At 41.2% G+C, this 12,784-nt stretch overlaps 1 protein-coding gene across 1 annotated transcript in view; it reads left to right on the forward strand.

Annotated features, from left to right (window-relative positions):
- Positions 1-12,784, forward strand: part of USP24 (ubiquitin specific peptidase 24) — a 140,952-nt gene that overhangs the window by 2,205 nt on the left and 125,963 nt on the right. The window lies entirely within an intron of this gene.

The raw sequence follows: 12,784 nt of genomic DNA on the forward strand, positions 1-12,784 counted from the left end.
TGGGGCATGGTGACAGGGTAGGGTGGTGACTTGTGGGCTCTGTGGGAGCATTGGAGGCAGGAGGACCCCAGGGAAAATTCTGCTTGTGTCCATTCTGATCTCAGGCCTTGGGTCCTCTAAGCGGGTGAGCTGACTGGAGTCTGGAGGTAGCTTGGGGCATGTTCACATTCATAACCCGCACCCCCTCCCTGCCTTGGAGGGAGTCTACAATCCAAGTTGACAGGTGAGAAAACTGTTACGCCCACAGTCACCACTGGGAGTAGGGAATAGAGCTCAGAGTCTTCTGATTCCAAATCTTTTAATGCTCTTTCTGAATTCCCCACTTCCTGAGGGGCCTCCATATAAAAAAAAGAGAGACAGAGGACCCTCTCAAATACAGTGCCGGGAAGGACAGAAGGAGACAAGCATTATGCTAAGCACTTTAGACAACTCTTCTGGGAGGTAGGACAGTTAAGAGTCTGTCCATGGGGCGGCTAGGTGGCACAGTGGATAGAGCACTGGCCCTGGAGTCAGGAGTACCTGGGTTTAAATCCAGCCTCAGACACTTAATAATTACCTAACTGTGTGGCCTTGGGCCAGTTACTTAACCCCATTGCCTTGCAAAAACTTAAAAAAAGAGTTCATCCTCATTTTACACCTGAGGAAGCTGGGACAGACAGATTAGGTGCCCTAATCAGGTCTTCTTGACTCCATTCCTGGTGTCCTGGGTTCAGGATATGATCTGTTCTTTTTATTTCTACAAATGCATGTTATGTATTAAAAACTTATTTTGAATTTATTTACTTTCAAATGTAACCAGAAATAATTGTGTCCAAAACAAAAAAGTCTTAATGACTAAACCGTAAAGTGATGCAGTAGAATCAGATAGAGACCAGAAAGAGGAGTGTTGGGAATTGGGGGGGGGGCGCATTTGGGGGATACTCAGGAGAACATCAGCAGTGAGGAACTAGCGTGATCCCAAGGAGGTTTGAGGTTGGTTCCTCAGCCTTCACATAGATGCTTATCTCCCCAGTATTTTTAGTACAAAATGCTCCTCTGCTGCTATCCATGTAGCTAATTAATTAGCTAATCAAATAAGTCAGTCTGGTGTGATTTGAAGTTTTGTTTTAAACGTGAAATATCTGGAAGTTAATCGGCACTTTATTGAGATCAGTTAGAATAACTGCATACATTTGGCAGTCAGAATTATGTCTTGGGTCCTCATAGCTGTGATCTCCCTGAAGTGGTCCTTCTTTCCAGTAAAGATCTCAACTCGACCCAGTGAGCCTTTGGAGGACTTGCTATGGCTAGGATGGCAGAGGAACACTCACTGTGATGGCATCTGCAAGGTTCCTTATTTGTTTTATCTGGCAGCTTGCTTTTCCATTGGCCTCTCTTTGATACTCATTTTTAATTCTTTGGAAATGCTTGGATTCCATGTCTTCATACATTCATGACAGGCTATATTGGTACATAGGTTTCCACAAATGCATTCTAAATGTCAGAAAGGAAGTATTCCGAAGAGAATATTGAGAAGAAATATTTTTATCAAATTTTCCTCTATTTTGTAGTACTGATATGTATAACAGCAGAAGTTATCAACACTGTTACCATTGAGATGTAACTTATATTTTTATTCTTTGTCAGAAGCTAGTTTTAAAAATTAATGTTTTGCTTTTACATTACAAACCTTTACAGTTTACTCCCACTTCACAGATCTCCTGTAATAAATAAAATAGTTAAGTAAAACTAATAATAGTGAACTTATTTGAAAGTTCATGTGACATAATGTATTCCCCTTCCCACCTCTCTTTTATAAAAGATAACAGAAATCTATTTTTCTCCCCCCCACCCTCTTGAACAAAAAAAGGGGAAAAAATGTTAACAAATATCTCTCATCAGGCGGAACAAAGTCCCCCAATGGCTGTACATGGAAGTAGAGGACCCAGCCTGAATGAAGCAAGGTCATGGACACCTTCTTAGCTCCCTGGAATTGTCTGTGGTCACTGTATTGACCAGAGTTCTTAACAGCTTTCAAGTAGTTGGTTTTGGGTTTTAGTGTTAGAGGTCCACTGATCTCATTTTGCTCATTTCATTCTTCATGAGTTTACAAAAGTCTTTACAATTGTTTGTTTTTCTAATAGTGGCCTCCTAATATAAATTGTTCTTCTGTTTTGGCTTACTTCACTCTTGCATCCTTTCAGGCAAGACTTTCAATGTCCTTTGAAACCATCCAGTTCCCCATTTCTTACTGCACACTCATAACCCACAACTGATTCCACTGGTCCTTAATTGTCAGAGAGCCACACAAACTCATTTTTTTCATTTCATCCTTAGACTCTGCTAACTCATTATTTCAGTGTGTTCAGTTGCCATTATGAGGATTTTTGCTTTGGTATGTAACTGCAGTGATTTTCGTCTTAATGGATTTTACATTTCTCTCCAACTCTTACAATCTTGGAAACTAGACTTCATTTTCTGTTTCTTTTTCTATTTGCCCCCCAGGTACAATTAATGACTTGGTAAAAACTTTTAAGTCCATGTAAAGTTAGAAGACTTCAGCATAATGAGTTTTGGGGGTTAGCTGTTGTTAAGCACCATGCTAATAAATATTCACTCTGTGGTCCATCCTCACAGCAACCCTGGCAGGGAGGTACTGATTTTATCTCCCTTTACAGTTGAGGAAACTGAGGCAGGGAGTAGTGAAGTGGCTTGCTCAGGGTTACTCAGGTTGTCCTGACTAGACCTGGTGCTCTGTCCACCCCACTACCAGCTTCTTCCTCTATGTAAGAAATTTGAGAACTGTCCAGAAATGAAATGATCTGCTTTAAGGTGATGGGCTTCCCTGTCCAGGGAAGGGATAATCATCTAAAAAAGGTGGAGACTTTTTAGTTATTTGGGATGCTGTAGAATGAGAATCCCAGAACTGAAACTTGAAGAGGTGGAAGGTACAGCTGCCCAGTCTGGTTCAATCAATATGGAAAGGAACCCGCCATAACCACGAGACCTCAGGCAGTCGTCAGTTCTGGACAGATCACTTATTTTCTCTGTCCCAGAGGGCCTGGGATGCTGGGACCACCATCTCCCAAACTGGGATCCTATGAGTCTACAGCTTCCAGCAGTCTTCCAGGACCATCAGTTCCCACCTGTACCTGGTTGTGAAGTCTCTTCCGCATCACACATCTTATAATCCTTAAGACAGCTAGTCGACCCCGGCCTCCCGTGCCTCCTCTCTGCATTGCAGGCATGGCCGACCTGAAGAGTACTGGGCCTTCTGTGTTTGCCCAGGTACCGGACACACTACTGTGAGCCTGGGTGGTTGTTCCCTCAGCACCTCAGTGGGCAGCAAGGCTGGTGCTGGGACAACCACTCTTGGAGAGCACTGCCCTCCTATTGAACTGTTTTACAGACACACATACACGCACACATACACATGTTCCTTAGGGGAAAATGATTGCAAATGAAATTTCTAATTAGACAGTATGTGTTTTGTTGGCTACTTCTTTGGTGATTTTTTTGCTCATTCTCAGACATTTGGGACAGGTGCCTCATTTCTCTGCTTCCTAATTTCATTCCACTCAAGGAAACTCACTTTTGTGATGAGTGATTCCCACAGCGATCTTGGTGTTGCTCCAATCCAGTGTTTTAGCACCTCTCTCCTTTCATTATTGCGCAGCTTAGGTCAATATCTCTTGCCCCATACCCCTTCAGCCCCTTTCTATAGTCTCAGCAGAGATGGATAAGAATTGGATCTCTTGAAAACTTAGAGAATGTATTAACCAATAACAAGGATAGCATGCATTTAGATCAGTTTGAAGATTTGCAAAACATTTTAACATTTGTTATCTCAATTTATCCTATAGCATTTTGGGAGAAAACCTAGAAAGTTACTGTGGAGGGACCTTATTGTAAAATACATTTACTCCTAGTTTGTTATAATGCATGTAGATTTCATGAAACAGGATTTCATATAAACAAAAGATAGGATTTTTAATGATAATATAGATAACAAAAATTCCTAGAAAAATTATTTTAGTATAATGACCTTTGGACTTTTAGGCAACCTATAGGCAGTAAGCATTATGAAACCTTTATAGTGTGCTGAGAGTGAGGATACAGAGAAGGGAAAAGGGGGGTCCCTGACTCTTCTAATGGAGGAGACAGTGATGAAGAGATGCATGCAGTGAGGTTTGGTTCAAATCTCAGAGGACTGGCCAGCATCCAAACTAAAGCCGGGGGTAGAGAGTTGGTCATAGAGCTGAACTGAACCCGAGAGGGCCAGGGCTAGGCTTGCATGCTGAATAGGATCTGGGGGCCTGAGGGGGCAGACTCTGGGAAATGGACTGGATATTGGGGGGGGGGGTTATGTCTTCAATTCTTTGTGAATGGCAGGGGCTGTTTGAATGAAGTCTTGTTGGACTAGATTGGATGTGCTAGGCCAGTCTCTTCACTTCTCCAGATTCTCCCTGATGCAGAACGGAGCTCCTCCTTGTGTGGCTGTCCCCAGAGTCTTCTTTAGCTGGCTGCTGTGAGAAAATAAGTGAAAATGAATTTAAGTGATGTAGGAAGGAAATGGTTTCTTTTACATGTTCATGTGCAGTGGAATGAATTCATCCTGGATCTGGACGTTTGCTGGCACGTTCCTTCTCTAGAGCTCAGTTCCCTCCTATGTAAAGTAGAAGGGTTTGGACTTGTGATGTCTAAAGACCCTTCTAGGGATGAGCCCTCTGTGTCAATGAACTCAGAAAAAGTGACCATTTTATGCCATAATAATACTAATGATTGCAACCAAACAGACCCTGGGCTTAGAAAACAAAGGCAAGAATGAGAAGTCCTTCCCCTCAAGGAACTGACATTGTGCACTTATGAGTGTGTACAAAATACATGGAAGGGAGGAACCACTGGGATTTAGATGGGGGGGGCAGATGGAGAGTTTGAACTGGGTCTGGAAGAAAGCCAGAGATACTGGGAGGTGGATGAGAGAGATGCTTCCCCGAGGGGGCCGGCTGTTGTTGTCAAGGTGGGACTGCCCTGGACTTGAGAGTGCAGGGTCTGATATGTGGTTGGGCCAGCTGGGGAGGCGTTACCGGGTGCCAAGATTGTGCTACCAAGATACCTCTTCTGGTGGGCTAAGAAACCGGAAGTAGGAGGGGCTGGGGAAGAGCAGGTTGTGAAGCAAGGACATGTCACATCCTCCAGACTGGACAAAATGAGGCTCTTCATCTTTTTTTTTGTGACCCAGACCTCTCTGGCCTAGAGGCCAGTGAGACCTCTGAAACCCTGCTCAAAATTATACTTTAAATGTAGAAAATGAAGTAGATTACAGAGAGAACTAGCTCTCCTGAAAGAGTTCTCAGACTGTCAGGAAGTCAGACTGCTCTGCTCCTAGGAAAATCACTTGTCTGCCTCCTGGTCTGTTTGCCTGACTCACAGCAGATAAGATGCGGCAGAGCCACTGAAGGCGGCAGATAATACAGGGGACCTGTGCTGGTAGTTTAGAAACAGTTCCTCCCAAACATGAGAAATGACCATTTAGAAGAGGAGGGACGAATATTCCTGATGGGAGATTGTTGCCTGATACTGTGAGAAAAAAGCCCTCCCCCCCAAAAAAAAAGAACAAGGGAAAAGTCATGCAGGATCAGAAAGCCAAGAGGGGTCTCTAGGGGTGCTGCTGCAGGCTCCCCACATGGGTGGACAAGGTTACTCTGACTTAATTTCATTAGCTACAACTTAATACAATAAGCAGGCCCTGAGATATGCAGAAGGAAGCCTTCAACCCAAAGGCTGGAACTAAAGGGGAAGAGGAGCATTTCCCAAGTGGTTCTGTCACCTTGAATGGTTATGTTAGATAATTGTGATGCTAAGATAATTTTATATGGAATGATCAAAAAATAAAAATGCATTGAAATTATTTTCATATATATATGTAGTATTTCTTTATCCTAAGCAAATATTTCTTTTCCTATCCATTTTTCTTTCTCTTTCCCCTACCTCATTCCTAGCTCCCACACAGCATTTAGTGGATCTTTCAGTTTCAAGTTTTAAATTTAAATTTAAGATTTAAATTCACTTAAAATTCAAAATGTTCCTTGGACAAATTAGGTTGGGAAAACTTTCTTAAAAGTGAGCCTTTTGAGGTTGTCATTGTATTCTAGTGCAATACGATAATGAATAGTCCTGTGGAGAGTCACTTCCTCAGAAAGCATAATGAACTTTATAATAAATAGACATACATTATCATAGGAAACAGTCTTGGCTTGGCTGCTGCTGAACCATTAATCTTATTCTGCATCTTGAAGCAGCGCCTCCCCTCACCCCCACTCCATTCCTCTGACCCTCCCAGGGTCCTCTCTTGCACTCAGCAGAGGCAGCTTGTCTGCTGGTAGTGTCGACAGTCTTTTCTGGTGCTGTTCACTTCACCCTGGCTTCTCAAGCACCCCTCATTATCTTTTCTTAGCATCCAAGGATACTCCATTACATTGAAAACATTCCTTTATGAATGGTTAACATTTCTGGTAATAGGAATAATAACAGTAATAGTAATTATGTCATACCCAGCAACTGTGCTGAGCACTTTGCAATATTGTCTCATTGCCTCTTCCCTATAACTCTGGGCCAGAGGTGAGGTGACTTCCCAGGGTTACACAGCTAGGAAGTGTCTGAGGCTGGATTTGAACTCATCTTTGACTCTGATGCTTCCACCAACTTTCAATTCTTAGCCTTTTCAAAAAAGAACTTTTCTTTTTTCTTTGACCTCTTTGGAGTAGAGGCCTATTAATGTTGGATCAAAGGGTATGCACAATTGAATGACTGTTAACATATTTCTAATGTTTTCTGATGGGCTGATCCAGCACCAACATGCCTCTCTATTGAATTAGTTTTGGGGAGCTATTGATCACTTAGATTTCCATCTTTGGAAACTTACTGTTCATAGTGATTCAAGGAAATGGTGTAGAGAATTATGAATGTAACAAACAAAAATTAATCTTAAATGCTGGTAAATCTTGTTAAGTGAGTGGAGGTTTCCCTATTCTTGAGATGTAAACTGACCCCCTGTGGATTGTATCCTGCCTCCCCCTGACACTGCTGTTTGTATCTTTTCCCTTTTCCCTTTTCCCTTTCACTGAACCTTGGCCTACTCTGGCTTGACAAGAAATGACATGTTGAACTTGAGGGTCAAGCACCTTGGGACAGGAAGGACCAGTAGTACATAGCTTGCCATTGGAAGGTACCTAGCCCAAGGTGTAAGACCACTCCTGTGCCACTCTCTGTTTGACCTACCATAGAAGGGTATTTCATAGGAAGTGCTATCCCTTCAAACTCCCTTGCTTCTCTCTCTCTCTCTCTCTCTCTCTCTCTCTCTCTCTCTCTCTCTCTCTCTCTCTCACACACACACACACACACACACACACACACAACTCACTCACTTACTCACACTTCACCTGGCCTGTCCTCGGGGTGCTTACTGCTTACCTTACTTATTTTGGTCTACTTTGTAACCATATTTCGCCATAATAAAATTCTGAGCAGTTTTAACATCCCAGAGATCTGCAAATTCCTTTGCCTTTTTAGTGGCCTTAAATCTTCTGTCTTCAATCTCTAAATCTTTAATGATCAGCAACAATAGAATTCAGGATTGTGCTTATTCTTACAAATTTGAATCAATCCCCTATATATCTTGGGATTGAGATGTTTATCATAGAAACTTGCAAAGATTTCTTTTCCAGGTACTGTTTCCCTTCTTGTTTTATCAGCATTTTCATACATTTTAGAAAATTTTTCATCCAGAATGACATATAGAAAGAAAAAAAATTGGTATCGTTCAACTTTATAAGAAAATTGTGGGGGAGTCCCTCATTTCTTTATCAGAATTACTATACAAAAACAGCCTGAGGCCTTGGTTCCCCTTGCTCTTAGTTTAGGAATTCATAACAGCATCTGAAAAAATGCAGCATTTTCTCAACTCTTAAGAAGTTTTGGTCTCCTCCTAAGTGTAAACTGCTTATCATGCTTAAGAATTGTTATTATATTTTTCATCTTCACTTTTGTCATTATTTACTATTGGAACAGCTAAGTGGCACAGTGGATAGAGCATGGACCCTGGAGACAGGATGACCTGAGTTCAAATCCAGTCTCAGACCCTTAATAATTAATTACCTAGCTGTGTGACAAGTCACTTGGGCAAGTCACTTAACCCCATTGTCTTAAATTATAAATAAAATTTAAAAATTATTTACAGTCATTTTCTAATTAAGTTTTTTAGCACATCGTAAAGATGGTGACAGTTATGCGTCTATTGTGGATGAGTTCCATGGTGTATTGTTGATGAATCAAGTCATCAAGCATTTATTAAGCACCCTCTCTGTACCTGGACGCCCAGCCCTGGGAATACAAAGATAGGCAAAGACAGTTCTTGCCCTTAAGGAGTCCCACATGCAGACAAATCTGAATTTACTTTGTATGGACCTCCTCTTAGCTTTTTAGTTTATGTGGGTTTTTCTTTCCTTTGGGTAACCCTGTTTAGAACTATCCCTGACTTTCTATACGATGCAGTTAATGAAAGTGAAACAAAATTAAGAAACTTATTGATGAGGATGAAAGAGGAGAGTGGAAAAGCTGGCTTGAAGCTTAATATTAAAAAACTTAAGATCTTGGCAGTTGATTCCATCACTTCCTGACAAACAGAGGGAGAAGAAATGGAAACAGTGTCAGATTTTATATTCTTGGACTCAGATCATTTTAGACAGTGACTGCAGCCACAAAATTAAAAAAAGAACATTGGACAACAACTAAAAAAGCATCTTGACAACAAAGGTCCATATGGTCAAAGCCTTCTAGGGGGGTTTTCCACTAGCAATATATGAATGGGAGAGTTGGACTGTCGGGAACGCTGAGTGCCACAGAATCCATGCTTTTGAATTGTGGTGCCCAAGAAGACTTGGGAGTCCCTTGGACAGAAGGATACCGAATCTATTGATACTTCAAGAATTAATTCATTAATTCAAGGCCATTTGGCCACATAAAGTCAAGATAGGACTCATTAGACCAAATCTTGAAATTTGGAAAGATTCAAAACAAAAGCAGCTTGCAGGGATGGCAGAGGATGAGATTGATAGATAATTTCATGGACCTGGCATGCTGGGATCTGGAATCAGGAAGAATAACAGATAATGAACCAACACAGATTGGATGTTCTGAAAGGCCTGTAATTACTGACCAATGGCTTGCTCAGTATATGTTAGATTCTTTGAGTGCTTAAAGTATTTAGAAGAGAACATATCCTTGAGAAGGGTGACCAGTTCTCATTCTGTGTAACATCTGGGTCAGGTTTAGAATTAGAAGAACATGTGAACTTCAAGCTAGAACATGCACAATTCCTTGGGATTAAGGTTGATGCATTTGGTTGAATATCAGGCTTGAAAAAGAATTTACCTAGGTGTAACCTGGAGGATTAGAATAGACTAGATTCACCAGGCAGGAGTTCTCAACCCTTTTTGGACCTATGACTTGGGACCTTAGCCTTCTCAGTAAATCTTCCTATTTTCCTAATTCAGCATAAAAGGATACTCTTTTAGAATCTCTGAACTAATAAGGGGAACTCACCCACTTGACTGGTTTCTGAATCTCTTTGGGTTCCTAGGAGGGATTTGTTCAGCAAATAATTGTTGAATGGGGTGACTAGGTAGCACAGTGAATAGAGCACCAGCCCTGGAGTCAAGAGTACATAAGTTCAAATCCAACCTCAGACATTTAACAATTACCTAGTTGTGTGTGGACAAGCCATTTAACCCTATTGCCTTGCAAAAAAAAAAAATAACTATTGAATATCAACTTATGGGCAGAGTATTACGGTCCAGTGCTAATCCTTGAATCCAAACCTATCACCCCCATGTCTGGAATTTTGTCTACTTTCATACTTCCTGCAAGTCTCAGCTAATGTTTCATCTTGTGGAAGAAACCTTCCCCTCTTCCCCTCAATTCTAGTGCTTTCCCTCCTTTGATTATATTCTGTCTATATCATATTCTGGCTTATTTTCTTTGTTTGCATGTTGTCTCCCCCTTAGACCATTAAATGCAGGAATAATTTTCTGCTTTTAGACTATATCACTTGGCAATAGAAGGAAATTAATGCCTGTTGACTTGTCTCATAAAATAGAACCAAATTAGCCTTCGGGATAAAGATGAATGGCCTTTTTCAGATCAGCACTTGCTTTAGATTTAGAAGTTGGCTTCCAAATTTAAGAACCAAATACCTATTTTAATTGATTAACTTGAAGCTTCAAGAAAAGATTAACAGAGAAGGAAAAGAAAGGATTATGTCTTGGGGTACCTAGGTGTGCAGTAGAAAGAACACTGACCCTGGAGTCAGGTGGACCTGAGTTCAAAATCCAGCCTCAGACGTTCGACTCTTCCTAACTGTGTGACTCTGGGCAAGTCACTTAAGCTCCATTGCTTTGCCAAAAACAAAAAATTAAAAAATCCCAGAAAGTATGTTTCTATAGAAGATGTTGGTTCTTATTCTTGGGTGGAGAATCAAGTTTAAGTCACGGAGGAGCAAACTATAAGAGAATCTTTGGAATTCTCAGAAAGAGTTAGGTGTAATCCAGCTACTTGACTTCTGGGCCATTTTGGTTCTGGTGAAAATCTTGGCCAGTCACCCTTTGCCCACATGGTTTCAGAGCCCAAGCCTAAATTCCAACAGGGCCCATATTAGCTGAGAATCCCTAAAGTTCTCACACTGCTCACATCATGTGACTGGCTTCTTGTTCAATGATTGTAAGAGCAGGATATAAACATGCGTGATCAGGACAAGCACAGCAAACTGATTTTGGTTCAAACTAGGCCTTCAGGGTAGACCCACAGTGAGATGTGATGCCAGGCATGCCCCCAGTCTTGTTTGCCTCTCCCTGGCCAAGGGAAGAGCTTGCCTTTGGCATTCTAGAAGTGATTGATAAATTGGCAATTAAGTTTTGTGCTAGGAACATAGTATTCCTTGAAAAAAATTACTGTGGCTTCCTAAATGTCTGTTACATTGAGAGCAGTATTTTATGTATGGATGAGAGAACCCAGCAGTTAGAAGTCTACAGTTTTGTTACTATTTTGAGATTAATTTTGAATGAGATCGTTGTAGGCCATCAGCTATGTATAGGAATTGTCTTGTTTATAATTCATTGAAAACCAAACTTGTAAGGCAAAATTTTAGTTGACTAATCTTTTCAGAGAGGTAGCCTAAATATAGTGGAGGAAGAACCCAGCTGTTGCAGGATTGGCCAAATGACACATGTAACTAGATTTAGGTGGTTTGCTCATTTTTATTATATTGATGCAGCCTTCTCATGGATAATGACTCTCTCAATCAGTAAGCACTACCTGGCACTTGGAATTCAGAGAAAAGGCAGAAGGAATCCTCACCCTCCAGGAACTCCCATACCAAAGTGGGTCATCATTCAGTTCACAGACCCATAGAGATGTATATAGGCTAGGTGGAAGAGGTTCACAGAGAGGGAGGACTTGTAGTCAGGACCGCTGAAAAAGGCAACCTGGGACATGAGGATCTGAGCTGAATCTGCCCAGAGACTAGGGAAGCTTAGAGTCAGTGGTGGTTTGGGAAAGCATTTTGTTGGCGGCACAGCCTTGGCAAAGGCATCCAGGAGGAACTGTGAGTAGATAGAGCCAAATGACTGGGTTGTAGGTCATTTAGAGGGTTAAAGTATGGAACACAATGATGTAGCATGGGTCTGATTTATGAATAACTTGAAATGGCCACAGAGTAGACTCAGTAAGGGGGGAGACAGACCTCTAACATGAGAGAAGGATTTCTGTCTGTTGGAAGGTGTGAAAGATGGTCATGTCTTGGAGGTGGGAAGATAAAAGGAGGAGGGAAAGCTAGCCTGTGGTCTGGGGGGGGGCTATTGAGGAATTGGGTAATATGAGTGTGTTGGGAGTCGATTATGTGTTCTGCTTTGTGATTCCTTCCTGCACTCCTTAGGGACAGACATGGTAATTGAGCTCCCCAAATGAGATATTTCGAGTAAAGGATATCTTGGACCCAGTCTGTCCAAACCTTTGGACCCCTTTTGTAAAATCAGATATGTAGGAAACACTTTATAATGAAATACTGCTCTTTGTAAAGTTCAAAGACAACTAAGTTAAGGATCCTTTGCAGAGAGGGAAAGGAGAGGGGGTCCCTAGACAATTTAGGCACTGTGAAATTTAGTGCTTCACCCTTTCTAGTTCATTCATTGTAATGTAATTCTCTGCCTGTCCCTTTTGATTTTATTATGCTGTTATATCTGAAATTATGCATGTACCTTTTGCTTTTTCTTGGATTATCTTGTTGTATAGTACATTTTGCTTTAGCCCCCATTTCATCCTTTTTTTTTCTAATTGATATTTTATTCTTCCAACGACATGTTATGAAAGTTTTTCAACATTGATCCATTTTGGGGTGACTATGTGGCATAGTGGATAAAGCACCGTCCCTGGAGTCAGAAGTACCTGGGTTTAAATTCGGCCTCAGACACTTAATAATTACCTAGCTGTGTGGCCTTGGGCAAGCCACTTAACCCCATTTGCCTTGCAAAAAAAAACCAAACTAAAAAAAAAATCATAGATCCATTTGTATATTTATAAGTTACACAATTTTCTTTCATCCTCCCATCTCCCTTCCCTCAGTGGCAAACAGTTTGGTGAACATTTTACATGTACCTTTGTGTTTGAATATTATAGCCAAATTCCAGAACTCCCAAGTCAAAGTGAAAGTATTACAAGCAGCCAGAAAGAAACAAATCAAATATTGTGACTA

This window comes from Macrotis lagotis, chromosome 2 (assembly GCF_037893015.1).
Source record: "Macrotis lagotis isolate mMagLag1 chromosome 2, bilby.v1.9.chrom.fasta, whole genome shotgun sequence".
NCBI lineage: Eukaryota > Metazoa > Chordata > Mammalia > Peramelemorphia > Peramelidae > Macrotis > Macrotis lagotis.